General features: G+C 41.0%; 1 long non-coding RNA gene across 1 annotated transcript in view; it reads left to right on the forward strand.

Moving 5' to 3' along the window:
- The window catches only part of LOC143651518 (uncharacterized), a 32,623-nt gene that overhangs the window by 9,448 nt on the left and 1,474 nt on the right, over window positions 1-21,701 (forward strand). The window lies entirely within an intron of this gene.

A 21,701-nucleotide genomic window follows, 5' to 3' on the forward strand; every position in this document is an offset into this window, starting at 1 on the left:
AAATTCCCATAAAAGCCTATACTGAAGTGGAGGCAGAAATTCTAATTCTGTCCTCTGAAATCTCAGTTCTGGCTTTTAAGATCTCCATCTGATTCATGGATGAGGAGACTCCCTACATTGCAGACAGCAATCTCCTTTGGTGATTGTAGATGCAATCAGCCATAGATGCAATCAACTAATTATAGTTGCAAATCATTTACTGTCTATGAAATAGTCCTGGAGTAAAAGCAGGTCAATGTTTGACTAAACAACTGGACACCATAACTTAGCCAAGTTGACACATGAAATTAATCATCATACTCCCATTCTGGAAACCTCCAATTCTTATTGACTCATTTTTTATCATTACTATGACAGCTGTCATGATGATAAAATGCATTCTTGTTTTCTGCACATGTGTTTCCAAGGTGAATACCTGGCCCGATCTAGGCCAGTCAACCTCATTCCCTAGGAATTTGAACTCCAAACTAAGAATGCTTAGTCTGATTGCTCTCTAAAATAAAGAGATATAAACTCAGAGCTTCTGGTGGTATTATTCTGCCATGTGGACTAAGGAGGGAATAAGGAGGCTGCCAGTAATAAAGAAATGCAGTGAAAGAAGGAAAAGGAGAAGAGAAAGAAGGAGGAGAAGAGAAAGAAAGAAGAGAGAGAAGAGAAAGAAAGAAGAGAGAGAAGAGAAACATGGAGTTCCCTGGAACTGACTATAGGTGGGGCCTGATTGCATTACTAACCAGAGGTCCCATGAGACATCACCTTGGCCAAAGTTGGCCTCTTCCAAAGAAACTTGCTTAAGAAAACCATTTGCAAATTAATTGTACTTGATTAAATGTGACATTAATAGAAAGGGTCATTTGCAGGACAGAGCACCTTATGGAAGTTTTATTCTTTCCCTCAAAAGATTCCGTTTCTTGTGTTTCCTTCCATCTGGGGTTACAAAGAAAAGAGCATTTGGGGCTCATGGGAAAGGCATTCTTTACCTTAAAGACTCTCATTGTGAGTCCCCACAGCTCACAAGGTAGGACTTAGCCCACTCGCCTATTGTTCCTGTCATACCTCTCCATCCTGAGTCCTCTATTTCCAACGGAAACACATGGAAGTGCTGTTTTAGGCTGCCTGTCAGTTACAGAGCCCCAGGAACCTTTGAGTCCTGTCCTGAGCACAGCAAGACTTAGAGTATGACACTCTGCCATCCCAGAAGCTCCTTTCCAGGTCAGTCCTTGCCACCTCTAAGTTAGCTCTGTGCTTTATCTTTTCAGTTGCAGCTGCTCTGGGAAACTTGGGAGGCTGTGAAAACTTAGAAAAGTCGTGGTGGTGAGAAAGCCCCAATTCAATGTGGGCATCTAGTTCAACATCAATCAGTGACCCCTGTATCAAAACCCTCCTGTTCCTATTGAGGTACATGAGGAGAGGGGCTTTCCAAGAGCTGCTAAAACTGGAGTCAGCACTGAGGACGTCAAGCTTGGGGCTTTGAAGGACTCTTCCCCTGTGGAGCTTCTTAACTTTACAAGGATAACAAAATTGCTCAAGCTGTTGAGAATTATCTCTGTCTCTCCTCTGTACTCTAGGACCTCAAGAACCCACAACTGTCAGAAAAAGCCCAAGATGAAACACACTCAGTCAATCAGTGCCTCAGGATTATTGTGGGAATTCAGAGCTAATACAGATAGTTCTCGCTTGGGAAGTCCCAATATGCATGGATTTCAGTTACCATGATTTGGTTAAGTAATGTCAACCCCAACAACACATAAGCGTCGCTAACTAGCAATGATGGAGTTGTTTTCAGGCTAAGGTACTCGCCCCATACAAAACTTTGATGTTCAAAATAAATTATTTGAGAAAAAAAGCAAATATGATCATTTATAAGAATCCCAATATAAGGCAACTAGTATCTTCACTACTTGCAGGGTAGAGGGAGCCAGTATTGATTGAGGTTTTCCCACATGCCAGTGCAGGACGCTGGACACTGAGTGTGCATGCCTGATTTTATTCTCACCCTCTAATGAGGTGGGCAAATTTACACATTTTATACAGAAGGACATTGAGGCTTAGAGCTTAATTTACTTGCCTAGGGACATGAAGCTGTCAAAATGTAAAGCCAGCATTCAAACTGGCTTTAACTTAACTTTGCTCTTTCTACTCTCTCCTGTACCTCCTTTTTGCCTCTTAGAGGACAGCTTCATTTTCACATGTGATTTTTAAAAGATTCCCATTCTTGAGAGTGACTGTTGCATTTGGGGATTAAGTCAACTCCTACATTTAGAGTGAAAACTAATTTTAGCTACAGAATTTTGAACCATAGCTGCCCCCTCTTCACCTTGTGACCCAGCCCACGGGAAGAACTCTGCAAAGGAAATAGCACTGTAGAGGGAATTAGAAATACTAAAGCCTTCTGGAGTGAGCAGCCCTGTGAAGCACTTTGGGCAGTGAGCTGGGCAAAGGCTGTGCTCTCCATTACCCCAAGGGTGCCCTCCCAGTCACATCTGGCAGCCTTCCTCCGGAAATAAGAGGGTAGGGTGACAGTCGGGATGGAGGGGTGGGACCAGGAAGTTGAATAACATCACTTAGCTACATAGAAATTCAGGGGAAATATTTATTTTATCTATTTATTTTATTCATGATACAACCTCTTTTCTATTCTAGTTTCTGACCCTTTTTTCAGATCCTACAAAACAGCAGAGTCAAAAAAAAGAGGTAGATTCAAATGTCTCCTGCAGTGCTTTTAAATTAGAGCATTCGTTTGACAAGCTGCAAAGCCCTTTTGTAGTGTTTTCTAATTCAGGCCACTCAGCCACCCTGTGAGATGGACGTTCACCTACCTTTTGATGAGGAACATTACACAGGCCAGACCATGTGTCTAAGATCATACAGCGACAGCCACTAAATGTCAACGCCTGCTGCTAACCCAGACCTCTGACCAGCCTGTCCACCCCACCTCTCCCACCCTGGGTTAGTTAGGGCTTTCTAGAGAAACAGAATCAGCAGGAGAGATCTGTAAATATAAAATTTATAAAAATGTCTCATGCAACCGTGGGGATGTAAAAGTCCAAGATTTGTAGGGAAGACCATGAGCTGGCAGCTCCAACGAAGAGTCCTTAGTGAACTCTCAGGAAAGGCTGGCTCGCTGAAGCAGGAAGAGTGATTGTTTCTTCTGAATTCTCCTTCAAAAGCCTTCCAGTGATTAGATTAAATGTCACTCATTGCAGAAGACACTCCCCTTTTTTGCATTTGCAATCAGCTGTGGATGCCGCCAAAGTGGTCATGGTTTAAGACCATGAAATGTCTTCACAGCAATAGACAGATCAGAGATTGCCTGACCAGACAACCAGGCACCACCACCTGGCCAAATTGACACATGCACCTGACCATCCCACACCCCTTCATAATCAATGTTCTGAAAATGTCAGTTAAAATAAACTAAGTTACAAAGGATGGAGATAGTTGATCCAAGATGGACTAAGCTTTTCACATATTTATTTGTTTGTTAAACATTTAATTTAGTAACTACTTGTGCCATCTCTGGGCTAAATGCTGAGGCAGCAAGGATGAAAAAGACGCTTCTAGGCTCTCAAAAATCTCCCAGACTAGCGGGAGGAGTTGAGGAAATAACTAAGGATGATAGCTTGACAGCAGGACATAGAGGGAAGAGCTGTCTGGGAAAAGGGACAATTAAGGTGGCTCTTTTAGGAGCTCACTGAATCTGGAGGGGGATATTAGAGAGAGGAGAGAAGGGGTAAAAGAATGAAGGGTGTTCCAGGAAGAAGAACCAGCATGGGCAAAAATACAGAGGAAGTGTAGAAAGATGCTGCCACATTTAATTCAGGTAACCGCAATGTGTTTGGTGAGACTGGATAGAAGGACAATGGTGGACAATGTAGAGAGAGTATGGAAAGATGAGTGAGGCTCACCTTGAAGGGCCTCAAAAGCCATGCTAAGGAGTTTGGACTTTATGTGCCTGCAGTGGCTGGGCTTTAACAGTGAAGAAACAGGGTTTGTTTTGGAAACTCCTCTTTGGCTCTTAAATGGAAGATGATTGAGTCAAGGATAGCAGTGGGCCAGCCAGAAGGTGACTGCTATAAGCCTGACTTGGTGGGTTCTAGTGCTCCTTTCTGGTGGCTCTGCCTTGGTTTGGGATGCAGTGAGGGGGAAGCAGGAAAGAAGAATATCCAAAACCATATTTTATACCAACATACAAAAGTAATGCAAATTAAATTGTACTTGGTAGAAGAAAATTAAGCAAAACTCTTCTTTCACCAAGAGCACATTTAAAATGTCAACAATTCAGAGAAACATACAACCAGAAACATGTCTGTTTTTCTAGAGCAAATGGGGGTGGAAGGGAGAGAAAGAAGAGAACATGCAGGAAAAGATAGTTCCGGAAGAAAGCCAAGAAAGATGTCACAGCTGGTTTTCTGGAGATGTGGCTCCCAAGAGAAAATCTGCATCATTGGGCAACATGTTAGAGACAAACCAGCACAAAAGTCAAGGAAATCAGATTTGCATTCTTCTCCAGCCTTGACCAGTTCTGTGACCTTGAGCTAATACCTATATTAGTAAATTGCTGTGATGCTTGTAGCAGTCATCTATTGCCACAATGGTGCTGCATAACAAACAGACGTAGAACTTTAGTAGTATAAAATCATCAGCACTTATGGTTCATGCATATGGAGTCAACAAGGTAACTGGGTGATTGTTAGATGTGCTTCCAAGTCTAGAAGTCAGCTGGCTGCCACCTATTGTAAGCGGGCTTCCTCCAAGATGCCTGAGGTAACTCTGCTTAGCTCCACAAGCTTCTCATTCTCTAGCAGGCTAGCCTGGGCACCTTCTGCTCCTGATAATGGCAAAGGCAAAAGAACTCAAGCACAAACACACAAGAGATGGGCCCAGAACTAACACAGCATAGTTTCCATCTCAATCTGCTGGCCAAAGCAAACATCAGGGACAAACGCAGAGTCAGGATGGGAGGCAACAAAAATTTCTGTGGCAAAGGGGACAGATGCAAGGAGAGGTAAACCATTGGGATGTCCCTTGAATCTAAACCCCAGATGCTTATCTGGGATCATGAACATCTATAAAACAATGGTATAATACTGGCAAATATAGTATATGTAAATACAGTATATGCAGTATAGAATTATGATATCTATGCTTGGTAGAAATGTTCAGTAAATGCTAGCCAACATTATGATTGTTGGCATGCATGTGAAATCCTTTTAGAGTCTAGAAAAGGGGATTGAAACTATTATTTCTACTAATATAATAAAGTGCTGCAGGAACTCACAGAACAAAGAGACCTTTTCAAGGAGGAGGTAGGGCAATAATCCAAAAATATTTCATATTTCCCTAACGCATCATATCCATAACCTTCCGGGATGGGGCCAGGCGGGAGCGCAGTGTTCAGCACCAGGTCCACAGGGTGGCCAAGTCTTGGAGACGGCGCTAGTACTGTCGCCTCGTCTAGCAGCAACTACTAGGTGAACTGAAACAGTGCAGAACAGCTCCCAGGGCCACGGCAGGGAATGGACACACAGCGTACCCCAGTCTGGACTGGCTAGTCTGACTGCGAGACTCGGCTGCGGTGAGATCCCCAAGCGGCGCACGATTTCCCTCCCTCCTTCCCGGGCCGGCTGAGAGTCTCGGAGAGGCAAGTTTCCCAAGCCGAGGCGGCCGGCGCCCCTCTTTTGCAGGTGGCTTCCTGGTCTGGCTACGAGTCTTGGATCAGAGGGCTACCCAAGCCGCGGTGGCCCTCCCCCGTGGGCGGCTTCCTGGTCCAGTGGGGAATTCCCCAGGCCGCGGCGGCCGGTGACCGACGCCCCTCCCCCGCGGGCGACTTCCTGGTCCGGTGGCGAATTCCCTGGGCCCGCTGCGGCTGGCGACCAGCCACAGGGTCCCCTCAAGCGCGGCGGCTGACGCCCCCACCACACGCGGCCCCCCGAACCAGCGGAGAGAATTGGATCTGAAATCCCTAGGCCACGGAGATCGGTGACCAGGGGGATCCCTTCCAAACACGTGAGACAAACGTGTGCCACAAGCGCGACCTACTGGGCAGGATAAGAAAAACAGAACCCAGAGATTTCACAGAAAAATCTTACAACCTTGTTGGGTCCGACACCCAGAGAAGTCTGACTAAATGCCCAGACGCCAGCAGCAGAAGATAACGGTCCACGCTCAGAAGATTGAGAATATGGCCCAGTCAAAGGAACAAACCAATAGTTCAAATGAGACACAAGAGCTGAGACAACTAATGCTGAATATACGAACAGAAATGGAAAATCTCTTCAAAAATGAAATCGATAAATTGAGGGAGGACATGAAGAAGACATGGGCTGAACATAAAGAAGAAATAGAAAAACTGAAAAAACAAATCACAGAACTTATGGAAGTGAAGGATAAAGTAGAAAAGATGGAAAAAACAATGGATACCTACAATGATAGATTTAAAGAGACAGAAGATAGAATTAGTGATTTGGAGGATGGAACATCTGAATTCCAAAAAGAAACAGAAACTATCAGGAAAAGAATGGAAAAATTTGAACAGGGTATCAGGGAACTCAAGGACAATATGAACCGCACAAATATACGTGTTATGGGTGTCCCAGAAGGAGAAGAGAAGGGAAAAGGAGGAGAAAAACTAATGGAAGAAATTATCACTGAAAATTTCCCAACTCTTATGAAAGACCTAAAATTACAGATCCAAGAAGTGCAGCGCACCCCAAAGAGAATAGACCCAAATAGGCGTTCTCCAAGACACTTACTAGTTAGAATGTCAGAGGTCAAAGAGAAAGAGAGGATCTTGAAAGCAGTAAGAGAAAAACAATCCATCACATATAAGGGAAACCCAATAAGACTATGTGTAGATTTCTCAGCAGAAACCATGGAAGCTAGAAGACAGTGGGATGATATATTTAAATTACTAAAAGAGAAAAACTGCCAACCAAGACTCCTATATCCAGCAAAATTATCCTTCAAAAATGAGGGAGAAATTAAAACATTCTCAGACAAAAAGTCACTGAAAGAATTTGTGACCAAGAGACCAGCTCTGCAAGAAATACTAAAGGGAGCACTAGAGTCAGATACAAAAAGACAGAAGAGAGAGGTATGGAGAAGAGTGTAGAAAGAAGGAAAATCAGATATGATATATATAATACAAAAGGCAAAATGTTAGAGGAAAATATTATCCAAACAGTAATAACACTAAATGTTAATGGACTGAATTCCCCAATCAAAAGACATAGATTGGCAGAATGGATTAAAAAACAGGATCCTTCTATATGCTGTCTACAGGAAACACATCTTAGACCCAAAGATAAACATAGGTTGAAAGTGAAAGGTTGGGAAAAGATATTTCATGCAAATAACAACCAGAAAAGAGCAGGAGTGGCTATACTAATATCCAACAAATTAGACTTCAAATGTAAAACAGTTAAAAGAGACAAAGAAGGACACTATATACTAATAAAAGGAACAATTAAACAAGAAGACATAACAATCATAAATATTTACGCACCGAACCAGAATGCCCCAAAATACATGAGGAATACACCGCAAACACTGAAAAGGGAAATAGACTCTATTTAGACAGTATATATGGTATATAATAGACAACTATTATATACCATAATAGTTGGAGACTTCAATTCACCACTCTCATCAATGGACAGAACATCTAGACAGAGGATCAATAAAGAAATAGAGAATCTGAATATTACTATAAAGGAGCTAGACTTAACAGACATTTATAGGACATTACATCCCACAACAGCAGGATATACCTTTTTCTCAAGTGCTCATGGATCATTCTCAAAGATAGACCATATGCTGGGTCACAAAGCAAGTCTTAACAAATTTAAAAAGATTGAAATCATACACAACACTTTCTCGGATCATAAAGGAATGAAGTTGGAAATCAATAATAGGCGGAGTGCCAGAAAATTCACAAATACGTGGAGGCTCAACAACACACTCTTAAACAACGAGTGGGTCAAAGAAGAAATTGCAAGAGAAATTAGTAAATACCTCGAGGCAAATGAAAATGAAAACACAACATATCAAAACTTATGGGATGCAGCAAAGGCAGTGCTAAGAGGGAAATTTATTGCCCTAAATGCCTATATCAGAAAAGAAGAAAAGGCAAAAATGCAGGAATGTTCACTTGGAAGAACTGGAGAAAGAACAGCAAACTAATCCCAAAGCAAGCAAAAGGAAAGAAATAACAAAGATTAGAGCAGAAATAAATGAAATTGAAAACAATAGAGAAAATCAATAAGGCCAGAAGTTGGTTCTATGAGAAAATCAATAAGATTGATGGGCCCTTAGCAAGATTGACAAAAAGAAGAAGAGAGAGGATATCCATATCAGGCCTTTTCTTTATCTCAAATCAATTTCTTAACAGAGCTATTGGGTACAGTTGGGTGGGTCGTGTACTGCACAAGCACATATGTCAGTGCTATTCCTATTTCTCACTTTTCCCTTCAAATGGTAGCTGTGAATGCATTTCCTAAGTACTAAAGACCAATGAAAACATAAGCTATCATTTCCTTTCTCTTTTGAGTCCCTGTTTCTGCCCAGAAAGCCACACTTTTCCCAATTTTGCTTGTTCTGTGTCTCCGAGTTCTTCTTGACCTCTCCCTCCCCATCACAGCTTCACCTCTGCTGGTCTCCCATTTCCATGTCTTTACCCCCATCCCCTTGTTACTAACCCACGTAAGATGTGCATCATTTCTCTTCGACATTGGTGGAAACAATGGCTGAATGGCTGTTTGCATGTTCCTGGCAATGAGAAGCTTTGAAAATGTGCTGTCAATAAATAGATATTTATGTGTTTCTTTATTTATAAATTATATACATGTACCTTTGTATTAATATATTAAACTCAATATAAAATGTACATGAAAATAGGCACTTTTAAAAGATCAAGTGAAAGTAGGTATACAGTATTTCTAAATTGCTTGTATTTCATTTGTAATTATACAAAACCGATTTTGTCCTTGCTAAAAGTCTATTGAAAAATAAATAAATAAATAAAATCTATTGATAATATTTTGATGAGAACAATGTAATGGAGATGGTTGATCAGTTTTGAAAATCTTGGTTTAACATTTTGGAACACAACAATTCTAAGATCCAATTCTGAATTCAGCCTGAGTAAAAACTATGGCAATGGATGAAAATTATTTCCCCCTCACCAATCCATATAGCCAAAGATGCTTCACTTACCAAATCATGATAGCATTTTCCAAGACCACCCACCAATTATGCAAAGAATTTGCTGAATATCTGAAGAGTATATTTTTCAACTTCCCCGATGCCAACCAGCTGCCTTTACAAGCAAGTTGAAAGTTGTCACATTTTTACATATATTTTTAAATGAGGCATGCATCAGTCAGAATAGACTAGGGTATGCTACAGTAACAAATGACCCCCAAATTTCGGAGTCTTAAAATAATATTTGATTCTTGCTTACGCAGTGTATCAGTTACGGACTGGTTGCTGCTCTGCCCCACATAGTCTTCTCTCCAGGACAGAAACCCTTTCCCAAACATTGCTGGCCACAGAGGCAATGGGGAAAGAAAGCCTGGTGAGCTATACATGGTTCTTAAAGCCACTTCCCAGAAGTAGCACGGATCACTTCACATGTTTGACTGCACAGGGTCAATGTATAGTCTTGTCTGATAGAGAGTGAGCAAATATGACAGCATACCATAAGTTCAAAATCACTGAAACCCTTTGTAAAGAAAAATATGTAGATACATTAGAAAATACTGTTGCCAAGGTTTTTCAAGTATATGGATATGATCATTTTTATAGATTTCACATTTTGCATAATTTTCAACATTACATAAAATGGAAATGTTTCTTAACATTTTTCAAAAGGTTTTCCAAAGCACGAGAATGTTCTTGTTTGTTTGCTCGTACTTTTTTTTGGTGGGGGTGCATGGTCTGGGAATCGAACCTGGGTCTCCCTCACGTAAAGTGAGCATTCTACCACTGAACCCCCCTGAGCACTTGTTCATACTTTTTTAAAATGCCACTCTCTCTCTCATAATTATAATATCTCTTTTTTATCAAAGAGACAGAAAATTTATTTCGTGTAAATACATGCATTTGGAAATGACAGTCAATTGTCATTGCAAAATAAAGGTCAGCAAATTTGATACACCTCGGTTATGTAAAAGAAAAAAATATGTAGCTCCTCTTTAAGTATTACAACACTTTCAAGTACTTTTTATAAGAGAAGCAAAAAACTGCTGTGTGATGTCAGGACTTTCAACATAATCCCTCATCTTTATTACAAAGTCCTATAATGACTCCATTTTAAGATCTTCTTTTTATAAAATTAATTATATTGATAAAATCTTTCAAATCAGGACTTTCTAAATGACTAGGAAGTCATTTGTACAATAGTACAATAGTTACAATTGTAACTATTCCTATTTTTTTTTGTTTGCATGGACAGGCACCAGGAATCAAACCTGGGTCTCTGGCATGGCAGGCGAGAACTCTGCCTGCTGAGTCACCGTCGCACCACCCAAGATTCATTTCTGAAGACTTCTTTTTATAAAATTAAATACATTTGTAATATCTTCTAGCTTGCCTATAGATGATAAAAGAAAAGAGTTTAACATGTGGTGCTACTTCTATAAACATACCACAGAATCCTTTGTATAATCTACTCTAAACAAATACTACATCTGTGCTGATGCTCTTAGTCCATTAAAAGAAATATTTTGATTTAAGAAATAATTTAATGTTGAAAAATTATGTTCTCCAGTACATCTTTCCTCTCGTGTTTCACATACGTACACAGTAACTACTCAGGTATGATTACTGAAATAGAAATCTAAGAATCTGGGAAGATCCTAATTTGAGATATAGAATCATCAGTGCAACCAACTGACTATTGAGAAAGCATTCCATGTGAGGAATTTGTTCTGAGAGACTCTGCTTTGAATTCTTAGTAATATTTTGCCTGGCTTATTAAACAGTATTTGCTGAAAACAAGTTCATTTTAGTTTATTGTTCTATTATTTTCTATGCACTAGTTCAGCTACTTTTATTATGGCCAACAATATGTGGCTTTTAGCTCTTACTATTAAGAAAGAAATCTCAAAAGAGGCTCTGCTAGGAAGCTGATTGTATTCTCCTTTTTTATCTGAGTCCTGGCTATTGGATGTGTTCCGTTTGCGAAGAATAAATGACCTGTGTGCTTATGATACATGCTTTTTTTCTTATATGTATATTATGGTTCAATAAAAATATTAAAAGAGATTTTTAAAATGTATTATTAAAGTCAGTACAATTTTATAAAGTACCAGATTGAATAACACATGACATTAGACATTGCTGAAGAAAAAACTTAAGAGATTTGTTTCAGTTTTTAAACAATGAGCTAGTTGTGATGTCCCCACACTACCATAGCAAATATTTCATGAGGAGGAATGAATCTGTTAGAATTGTATTTGGTGGCAGGTGACATAAAATATCACAAAACATTGCGTAGACCAAGTGGAGAGTTACTTTTTTCTTATAATAGAATGATGATAGCTCCTGGCATTGTTTCGGCATCCAAAGATGCCAGCAGCATATCCTTACAAATATCTTGTCCTTTCTCTCAAGACCACAATACAGCTGCCACACCTCTAGCCATCATATCTACATTCCAGAGGGGAGAAAGGAGGAAGGCCTATGGAAAGAGGGGTTTTGCCTATGCTAAAAAAAAAAAAAAACATGAAGCTTTCCTAAATCCTTAGAAGACATCCATGATTTCTCATCATCCAGATTTCTGTTACATAATCAACTTTACTTGCTAGGGAGGCTAGGAAATGTAGCCTTTTGGCTGGGCACATTGTTACCCCACCTGGAACCAGGGTTCTCTTGTCAAGAAAGAAGGAGAGGTAGACCACTGTGGAGGCAATGAACAGGGTCTCCAAAGCAAGGTTGGAGTTGTTATTGATCATGGCTGCAAATCCATATTGCAAATGGTCTTCATGGCATCTCGGACACTTTGGGTGACATCTTGTCCCATGTGGCCTGTCCATCATAACTCCTTTCAGTGAGGCTGATGAGCAGCCAGTACTAGAAGTAGGAGCTGACCACAGGAAACCTACAACCAGCCTTTGTGCAGATAAGGGAAAGGTGTTCCAGCCAGGAGGACACAGTCCCTCGGGTGGGAGGGAGCACTGGTCAGTGAGGTGTAGATAGGATTTCCGCCCCAGCTTGGCTAGAGGCCTGTGGGTAGCTCACAACCAGCACAGCTCTAGGCAGCAGCCTTCAGTGGGAGACATGTCAGTTCTGCCGCTTTCTGTTTGTGCAGTCATCTTTGCCTAATTAGTTTTGTCTTCTTCAACCCATAGCTTCTTTGTAGGAATCTCTCTATATAGTTTGTCCATTTTGTGAGGGTTTTTTAGTCAATCCTTGGGTAATCTGTTCTCTATATTCTGCAAATGCACTTAACCTGGCACTCTGAAACTGCAAAGCAAATCAGCAATCAACTCAGAGTGGAGAACAACACTGTCCCTCCACCACCACCACCATGACCCTTCCACCTCCCATCAAAACCTCAGATTCTGCACATGGTGACATGTGAACTGAGTGAGAGAGCCAGAGCCAACCACGGACAGCATTAATAGAGGTTATTTTCTTCCGTTTTTAATTTAAAAAATTAATAATTCAACAGTTCTAAAAATTTTCTTCCTGTCCCCCAGTAGATGAGCCTTCATGCTTTGCTTTGGAGATCGCTGACCTGTACAGACAGATGCCTGCCCTCATGAAGGTTATATTCCAGTGGGGCAAGATAGAAAGCAAGCAAACAAGCAGATGAGTGGGCATAGGGATTCAGCAGGGATAATTGTTTTGAGGGAACTGAATGGAATGCAGTGGTATAGAGTGACCCTAAGCAGAGGGTGACTGAAGCTCTTTGACTGGCATGTCACTGCAGGCCCTGAGGACATTGAGCAGAGACTTGAATTGTGAGAAGAATCCAGGCTGGGTGAGTGCTCCCAGCAGGAAGAATAGGATGTGCAAAGTCACTGAGGCAGAACCAAACTTGGCATGATAGAGGAGCAGAGGAAGAGCAGGAAAGCCAGAGTGGAGTGAATGAAGGGGAAGGTGGTAGGAGCTGAAACAGGAAAGCAGGCAGAGGTCTGGCCATGCTGGTCACTGGGACATCATAAGGGCTCTGGACATGATCTTAAGTGAGGCAAGAGGCCATTGGAGCCTACTCCTTCCTAAACATTGGCAATAGAGTCTGTGAGCTCCTTTGGAGTAAGGCCTGTACTTGGCTTCATGTCCCCAGAGTCTGCCTATGGCTGACACATAGAAAACTTAGTGTTGGCTAAATGCATGGCTGACCGGCCTTCAGATAGTTCATCATGCCTGTCTGCTCGTCCCTGTATCATCTCTTATCCAGTGTAAAGACCCACCTTCCCCTTAGCCTCATCATCTCTGTCCATATTCTCTGGCCATGTCCTGGTGTCTATGCCCACAGAAGAGGCCACCCTCGATAGGCAGTGACTTTGCTTCCAGCAGGGTCAGACACAGAGGACAGGGGCCTCCATGTTTCTTGTTAAAAGCAGGATTTTATTCTGCTTTTAATGTATCTTACAGGTATAACACAAACAGATTAATACTAATTGAGCAGCTACTGTGTGCCAAGCAGGTTATGAATATTACTTAATTGACTTCTCATAAGAGCCCTACAGGATAGGTACCTCCACTTATAAATGAGGAAGCTGAGGCTCAGAGAGACAAGCTGTCACCAGCTACTGAGAAACAGAGCTGAGACTCCAACCCTGTTCTGTAGCTCTGAAGATCACACCCCTTCCAGGTGTGTTTCTGGGCACCAGGCCAATCTGTCTGATTGGCCCCAGACATCGCAGCTCAAATGCCTCCTCCTGGGAGAGGCCTCCTTGCCGTCCTTCCTCTGACACTGCTCCCTGAGCTCTGCTCTCCATATCTGGGTAGTCATTCTCTGGCTCTCTTTGGCTGCCTTTCACCACTCCCTTTTCTGCCTTCTGCATTTCCATCCCTCTGTTTCCTCAACCCCATCCCAGCAAATGCCAGTACCCTGGACCTGGAACTCCTAGGTAGAGCAAGCAATGGGGAATAAGCACTGCCCAGCCCACCCAACAGTGTGGCAGGAACTCCTAGCTCTGTGTTCCAGCCTTCAGGAGACTGTCCGGCCGAAAGCCTGAAGAAAACCCTAGGCTAGACTGAGACATGGATTTTATTGGGGGACTTATGTACAGGAAAGGAAATTAAATAACTCCAGAGGTGGCTGTCTGGAGACTGAAAGTAGCAACCCACATTAATTAGATCAGAAGACAGGATTTTATAGTGGGCATAGCCTAGAAGGCGCAGAGCTAAGAGAGTGCAGGCACGTTTTGCTAACAAAATTAACTGTTTCTTAATAGCTGTCTCTCTAGGTACAGCTTGCCACAGACTTACCCTAGGGGAAAGACAACAAAGGTACAGGGCTGAGAGAGTACCTGCAAGAATGTGCATAATTGTTGATAAAGTTGGAAAAGTTTAGGAATATTGGAAAATGCAAAAACATTATTATGTTACAATCCACTCCATCCCCTAACTTTTGCAATTTTTTTGCCACCTCTTCCACATAAGTCCCTGAGCCAGGGGACAGAAGGCTACATACAGATTTACAGCCTGCAGTGTTGAGAAATGAAGCCGCAACTACAATATAAACAGCAACAAAATAGACAAATAATCAGTATCGTCAGTGTGCTAATGAGAAGAGCATAACTTCAATTTAAGGGTTGGTGAAGGAGCTCAAAGGAAGAGGAGTCTACAAACCCTTTCAGGTTTTGTTTACAGACTTTTCTAGGTGTGCTAAGGCATTGGTGATATTTGTGTGTTAATCAGGTATGTATGAGCAGCAAGTGGTGCCAATCACAGTACAAGTAGCACCTTCAGTGGCAGTGAACATTTTTAAGGCCATACTATTTTGCAAGGCTACTTTCCTAAGTTGTGTAACTTTATTATTTAATAGAGATATAGCTAAGTTTGATTCATTAAGCATATGCACAAATATAGTTAGTAGGGTAGTATTTTAGTTACTGTGGCAGTACCACTTGGAACAAATATAGTTAAAAGATAAAACCACCAGGTGGTCCATTTTATTTTATATTTAGTTTTTGTTATTTCTCAGTTACTGGGTTTGTGTGGCAAGGTGTTATAAATGGCAGCAGGCACGTAGGGTTGCCCTTACGTGCATCGTTGCATCCGGTCACAGGGCAGGTAGGGCCGTTCAGAGCCATCCCTTGGGGGAGGGTTAGGTTTCACTTTTATTATTTATATTTTACAATTGAAAGTGGCTGCCAATCTGCAAACAAATATAACTCCGTTATATTACAGAGTTCAGCAGGCAGTCACCCCATATTTGTATATGTTTCAACATGTTCCATGCAAACTGGAGTTACTTTGGCCAAGTTTTAGTGGTAAACCATCTTAATTTATCAAACACTGAGTACCCAGGTACAGGCCGAGACTTGTTGAATTGCCCCTGGACTACAGAGTATATATGTATACTATATATACAGAGTATATATATATATATATATATTATATATATATATATATATAATATATATATATTAATAAATTTTGGAAAATAAAGTCTTAGGTGATGATGAGAAAGAGAAGACATTTGTCCAAACTTGCTGGGGTGGGTTGTCAGCATCACATCCCACAATGATCGGCTGGCAGGAGTGATGGTCCACGAGAGGCCTGTGACCCTGGAAGATGGAAATTTAGTACATACTCAGTAGTCATTCTGGTTGTGGAATGCTGCTATGGCTGCAGCTCAGTTAAGGAAGACAGATGAACTCAGATGAAGCGGGAAAAAGCCTATGGGCTCAAACATAAATGTCTAGTGGGTACCCAAATGGGAAAGTCTTCTCCTGTGAGTAAAAGTACTGTAAAATTTTCTCCCAGAGGGCTGAGGCTATTTGCTGCTAATGGGCAGCTGTTAGGCTTACAGCCACACGTGCTGCCCCTCCGCAGGAGCAGGCCTCAGTGCCAATTGTGTCCTGGTAGGTTATGACCACTCCACTCTGGCAATTAGCTTCCTGGTGGATATTTTTCTTGTGCATCCTTCATGTTGTCGCATTGTTGGGCCTCTTGAGAAAAAGAAGATGGGCCCCAGGCTTCCACCAACCTGTTTCATATCATCCTCCGGCACTATGCAACAGAGCTAGTCTGGAGGCAGTGTCCACTGAAGGGACAAGGCCATGGAGCCTTTTCCAGCAGGCAGAGCTTCAGGGGTTCACAGTAGCATGGTGTTTCCATTAGCCTCTGGGGCAGGACCAGAAGATGTGGCTGATACCTTTATAGTTTTGGGCAGGAAACCAACTGTGCCAATAACTCATGTGAGGAGACACCATGTGCAGCACTAGGAGCCTGGTTTAAACATGGGAGCACGTTAATTAAAACTAAGGTTCGATTTTTTCTTTACGCTTTTACTAGGGTTATGTTAATTAATGGGTAAGCACAATTTATATACTTGCTTTGCTTTGTTTTAAAAGTCTCTTTTTTGTTGAAGATGAAGCTTCGACCTATAGCTGACTACAAGCACTTTCAGAGAAGCATTAGTGTAAAACAATGTAACTGACAAGGAAATTTGCCTGTTTCTGTGACATATAAATCTTTAAAATAACTAAAACCATAACTAGTAATATTATATTGTCTAATATTTTGAAGATCAGTAATTAGCAGAAGGTTATAGAATCTTTTAAAATTTTTATAACATTGTGTAACATTTCTTATGTAACTTTTAGCATATCAAATGCACTTAACTATTTTTAGCACTTTATTTTTCACAAAGTGAAAGAACAAATCCTTTGCAACTGTTTGGAACAAAAAGATATCCTTTCGGGTATGACCTTGAGAAGGCAAAATGTTAAAAGTTGTTAGGTTTGAAACAATATTTGGTTTCACATTTAACTAAAGTTAAGAAAAAGATTTAGTCCTTTAAAAAGGGAGAAGACTCGATATTCTTAAACAACTAAGGGCATGATAAGTCTACATAAAGTATAAAAAGTTATTCTGATAAAACACAGACTTTCTGCCTTTTACACTAATTATTTAGAAAAAACTTTTATAACCTCTTACTAAAAAGAGACTAATAATCCAAGGAAACTTTGTTACTTTAATAGAGAGAAAACTAAATTGCAGCTTGCATCAATATATTATTTGATATTAAGGCTTTAAAAGTTTAATTGATAAGGACGGTGTGATAGTGTTTAGGTGGCAGATTTCTTACCTGCCATGCCACAAACCTGTGTTCTATTCCTGGTGCCTGTCCATGCAAAAAAAAAATTATTAATAGACTCATTAAATTTTACTCAACTTTGACTTCAGTAAATAAATTTCCTTTTCCATGAACTTGCTGCAACATGCTATACCTATTTAGGTTTTGTCCAACATTTTCTTCTTCCTTATTTTGTGACAACTAATTATTTAGGACAAAATTACTTTTTTTTTCTTTTAATAAAAATACATCCTTTGTATCTTTTATATTTAAGTTACCAAAATAATTTTGGAAACTGTTTTTTTAATCATTTACTTTTTATTGATACATATTATATATTCACATACCATGTAATCAACCAAAGTGTACAATCAAAGGTTCACAATATCATCATATAGCTTTGCATTTATCATCACAATTGACTTTTTTTTCTTTTTTTGTGAAAAACAGCATATATAGAAAAAAAGCAATGAATTTCAAAGCACATCGCAACAATTAGTTGTAGAATAGATTTCAGAGTTCGGTATGGGTTACAATTTCACAATTTTAAGTTTTTACTTCTAGCTGCTCTAAGATACTGGAGACTAAAAGAGATATCAGTGCAATGATCCAGGATTCATACTCAATTGCTAACTCCACCATCATCTTTGAGCCTTCTCCCACCCTTTATGGGTATTTGGGCTATGGCCATTCTAACTTTTTCATGTTGAAAGGGCTGTAGAGAATATGGGATAGGGAGATGGAACTAGACGATGTTCTAGAGAGGCTGGGCCCACTGCATTTTAGGACTTATCTTGTTCAGGGACCCAACTGGAGTTTGTAGGTTTCTGAAAAATTACCCTAGCGCATGGAACCTTTGTAGAATCTTATATAATGACGTAGCTGTTCTTTAGGATTGGCAGAAATGGTTGTGGTTGTGGTTTGACAAGCTATGATAGGCAACAATGTTTAACTGAAACTTGCTTAAGAAGGACCTCCAAAGGTAGCCTCTCAACTCATTTGAACTCTCTCAGCCACTGATACCTTATTTGTTACACTTCTTTCCCCCTTTTGGTCAGGATGGCATTGTTGATCCCATGGTGCCAGGGCCAGGCTCACTGAGACTGTTTGGAAGCAAACATTTTGCAACATATAATTACTATCAAAATTAAACTTGTCAGAACAAATACCTAAAACATTTAGTCAATGCATTTTTGAAACAGTGGCATACAATTTTTAACAAAAATGTGCATTTTAAAAAAGTTTTATGATTATTACCTAATTTTTAAGACGTTTGAACAAAAGACATTTCACTGATTTGTGATTTTTTAAATAAAGCAAATCTAATTGTAAGATGGTATTAACATTTAAAGTCTCATTTTTAGGCTACTTTTTGCCATCATTCAATTTATATTGTTGCCAGTTAGCATTACCATGACAAATCAATTTTTTCTTAAGGAGGTTCTCTCTAAATTTAGACCAATTATTTAAAATGCAACCCAAAGAAGACACAGCCAACACATTTTGAGAGTTTCTTATGGCTAGGCATCACTAATAAAAATCATGAAGACAAAACTTTAAGAGAGGACTTTTTTTTTATAAGTTAACATGTTTTAAAAGTAAATAAAGTATGGACAGACTGACAAAGTGAAAGCAATTACATATTAGAAGAGAAAATATTATACACTTATTTAGCACAGGGGAAGTTTTAACTTTAAAATTGCCATCATGCTTGCTCCTTTTATACAAGATATGGGCAGACGAGTAAAAAAATAAGGACAAAAAAATAAGTAATTAATTAGGGGGAGACAAGGGGTAAAATAAATGGGTAGATTGAAATACTAGTGGTCAATGAGAGGGAGGGATGAAGGGTATGGGATGTATGAGTTTTTTTCTTTTTTTTTTCTGGAGTGATGCAAATCTTGCCAAGAGCCCCCAGTCTCAGTCTTCCAGGGAAACCCCAGGGCAGCTGCTAGGCATGGAGGTGAGGGATCCGGGAAAACTCACGTGGCCAACAAGACACAAATTAGGGCTGCTGAAGGGATTTTGCGCTGGTCTGACAATCTGTACTTTTGCCAGTTCTTTAATTATATCAGTTATTTTTTGATGTCTTCTTGCCTTAGCATACTGGCAAGCTAATACTTCAAAATTTTCAGCTACATTGCACAGCTTTTCATTTAATGAACCTTTTACTTCTCCTTGGGCTATCTGCATATCTTTCTGAGACAGTCTTGCTGTAGCTGGCCATAAGGCACCTGACAACAGCCATCAGACTACAGTGCAATCAAGTAAGTGGGCAACCCTTCCCCGCATTAAGGAAGCAGGCCACCCCAGAATCAGCCCCACAGATCTTAACTGGCCTGCAGGCTGCTGCAGGATAACTAAGAGTCTGGCTGGGGAGGTTTGGACATCTCCATACTACCTTGGAAGTCTCCACTCAGCCAGTAGGACAGTGCCTCCCCAGATGGAAGTTACAGGCTGTCCTGGGACTCCCCCTTCCCTGTATTCATGCCATCAGTGGTGGGGCTTCTTTGGTCTCCTGGTTGGCTCACCAATTGTCCTGGCCTACAGGAGCTTAGACGGAAGAAAACACTAGGCTAAACTGAGACATGGATTTTATTGGGGGACTTACGTATAGGAGAAGAAATTAAATAACTCCAGAGGCAGCTGTCCGGGAGACTGAAAGTGGTATCCTGCATTCATTAGAGGGGAAGGTAGGGTTTTATAGTGGGCATAGACAAAGAAGATACAGAGCTAAGAGAGTGCATTCACATGTTGTTAACAAAACTAACTGTTTCTTAATGATTTTCTCTCTGGGCACAACTTCCGATGGAGTTGACCTTGGGGAAAAATAACGAAGGAACAGAGCTGAGAAAGTACATGCAAGAATGTGCATAATTGCTGACAAAGTGGGAAAAGTTGGGGGATATTGGAAAATGCAAAAACATTATTATGTTACACACTGGATTCAAATCCTGCCTCTGCCCCAAGAGCAAGACCCCACTGGATCCCAAAGAGTTAGGATCAATCACCTGTTCTTCTACATTAAGAATAAGGTGGCTCTAGGAGAATCAGATAAGGATTAAGGGTACTTTCTACAGAACATGACACAATTAAAGAAACCTCAGTGGGCACACTGGAAACCAATGGTTTAGGAGCCCGTGTTAGCTCAGTGAGTCAGAGACACTTTGAGGGGGAAGGGTGACAGGGGCACAGAACAGACCAATGAGGAAAAACGTAATCCTGACTACTTAGGTCAATTTTTGTTACAATATTTTTTTTTCTGGAAAAGTTAGCTCACCCCAGGCCATCCTCACTGATAAAAATATAACAGATACCGTAAAACGAGGGGAACATAGGACTAAGGCTAAATGTTCCATCAAGTTTTATCAGCCTAAGAGCCTGAAGGAAGAGGGAACAAAGACAATGGAAAACAAATCAAACAAACCAAAAGCATTTGTAGTTACCTTTGCCACTGAGAGGACATGGTGACAACACCTCAATTGCTTCCCAGTTGGTGAGTGAGTCCTGGTAGATGTTCAGCTCTTTAAAATGTACGAAGCACCTTCCCATCCCTTGTCTCACTGAATATGCCCAACATGTTGTATGAGAAATGTTATTATTCCCGTTTCTCAGGTGAGTGAAGTGACTTGGCCAGACTTGGCAAGGGCAGAGACTGAAGTGTCAGAGTGCATGACGTGCGCCGCTTCGAGTACGCGGTAAATTAAGTGGGGCGGAGGGAGGAGGGCAACTCCCGAGAAGAACCAATCAGCGTCTCCCCATAAACAGATGCCAGGATCGTCCCAATGCCCAATGAGACATGCCTCCAGACATTGCCAGATGCATCCTAAAGGGGTTCAAGTAGCCACCCCTACCTGAGAACCACGATTTTAAGTCCATTCTCAGAGCCAATGTTACCTGATTCTCTGAGTAAATTGAGAAAGGCCAAAAAGACATAACTGTCTGCAGGGCCATTTGAAGCATTTCTGCGCCATCTGCTGGGGACCGGAAGACATGGCCTGGCCGCTAGTGGGGCCTTCGGTGCCAGTGCAGACGTGCATCTGCCTAGGGGAGGCTACCCAAAGCTCTGGCCTGGGGCAAGTCTGGAAAAGCCAATCAAGAACGGAAGATTTGTGTTTGTGCCTCATAATGCCTACAAACCAGGACAGAAAGCAAGGCTGTTGGGGCTGATATGGTTCCGGATAGAAACCAACGGTTCTCAGTGGGGCAGTTTTGACCCAACAGATGCTTGGCAATGTCTGGAAACATTTTTGATTGTCATACCTGGGAAGTATTACTGGCATCTGGTGGGCAGAGGTTAGAGAAGCTGCCAAACATTTTATAAGGCCCCGTTCGGTCCTCAGCAGAGAATTATGTCCACAGTATGAGACTGAGAAACCCTGCACTGAACTAAGACCTAACCTTCTCAGAGTACTCTTACACTTGAGCACACACACACAAG

Source organism: Tamandua tetradactyla, chromosome 12, assembly GCF_023851605.1.
Source record: "Tamandua tetradactyla isolate mTamTet1 chromosome 12, mTamTet1.pri, whole genome shotgun sequence".
Taxonomy (NCBI): domain Eukaryota; kingdom Metazoa; phylum Chordata; class Mammalia; order Pilosa; family Myrmecophagidae; genus Tamandua; species Tamandua tetradactyla.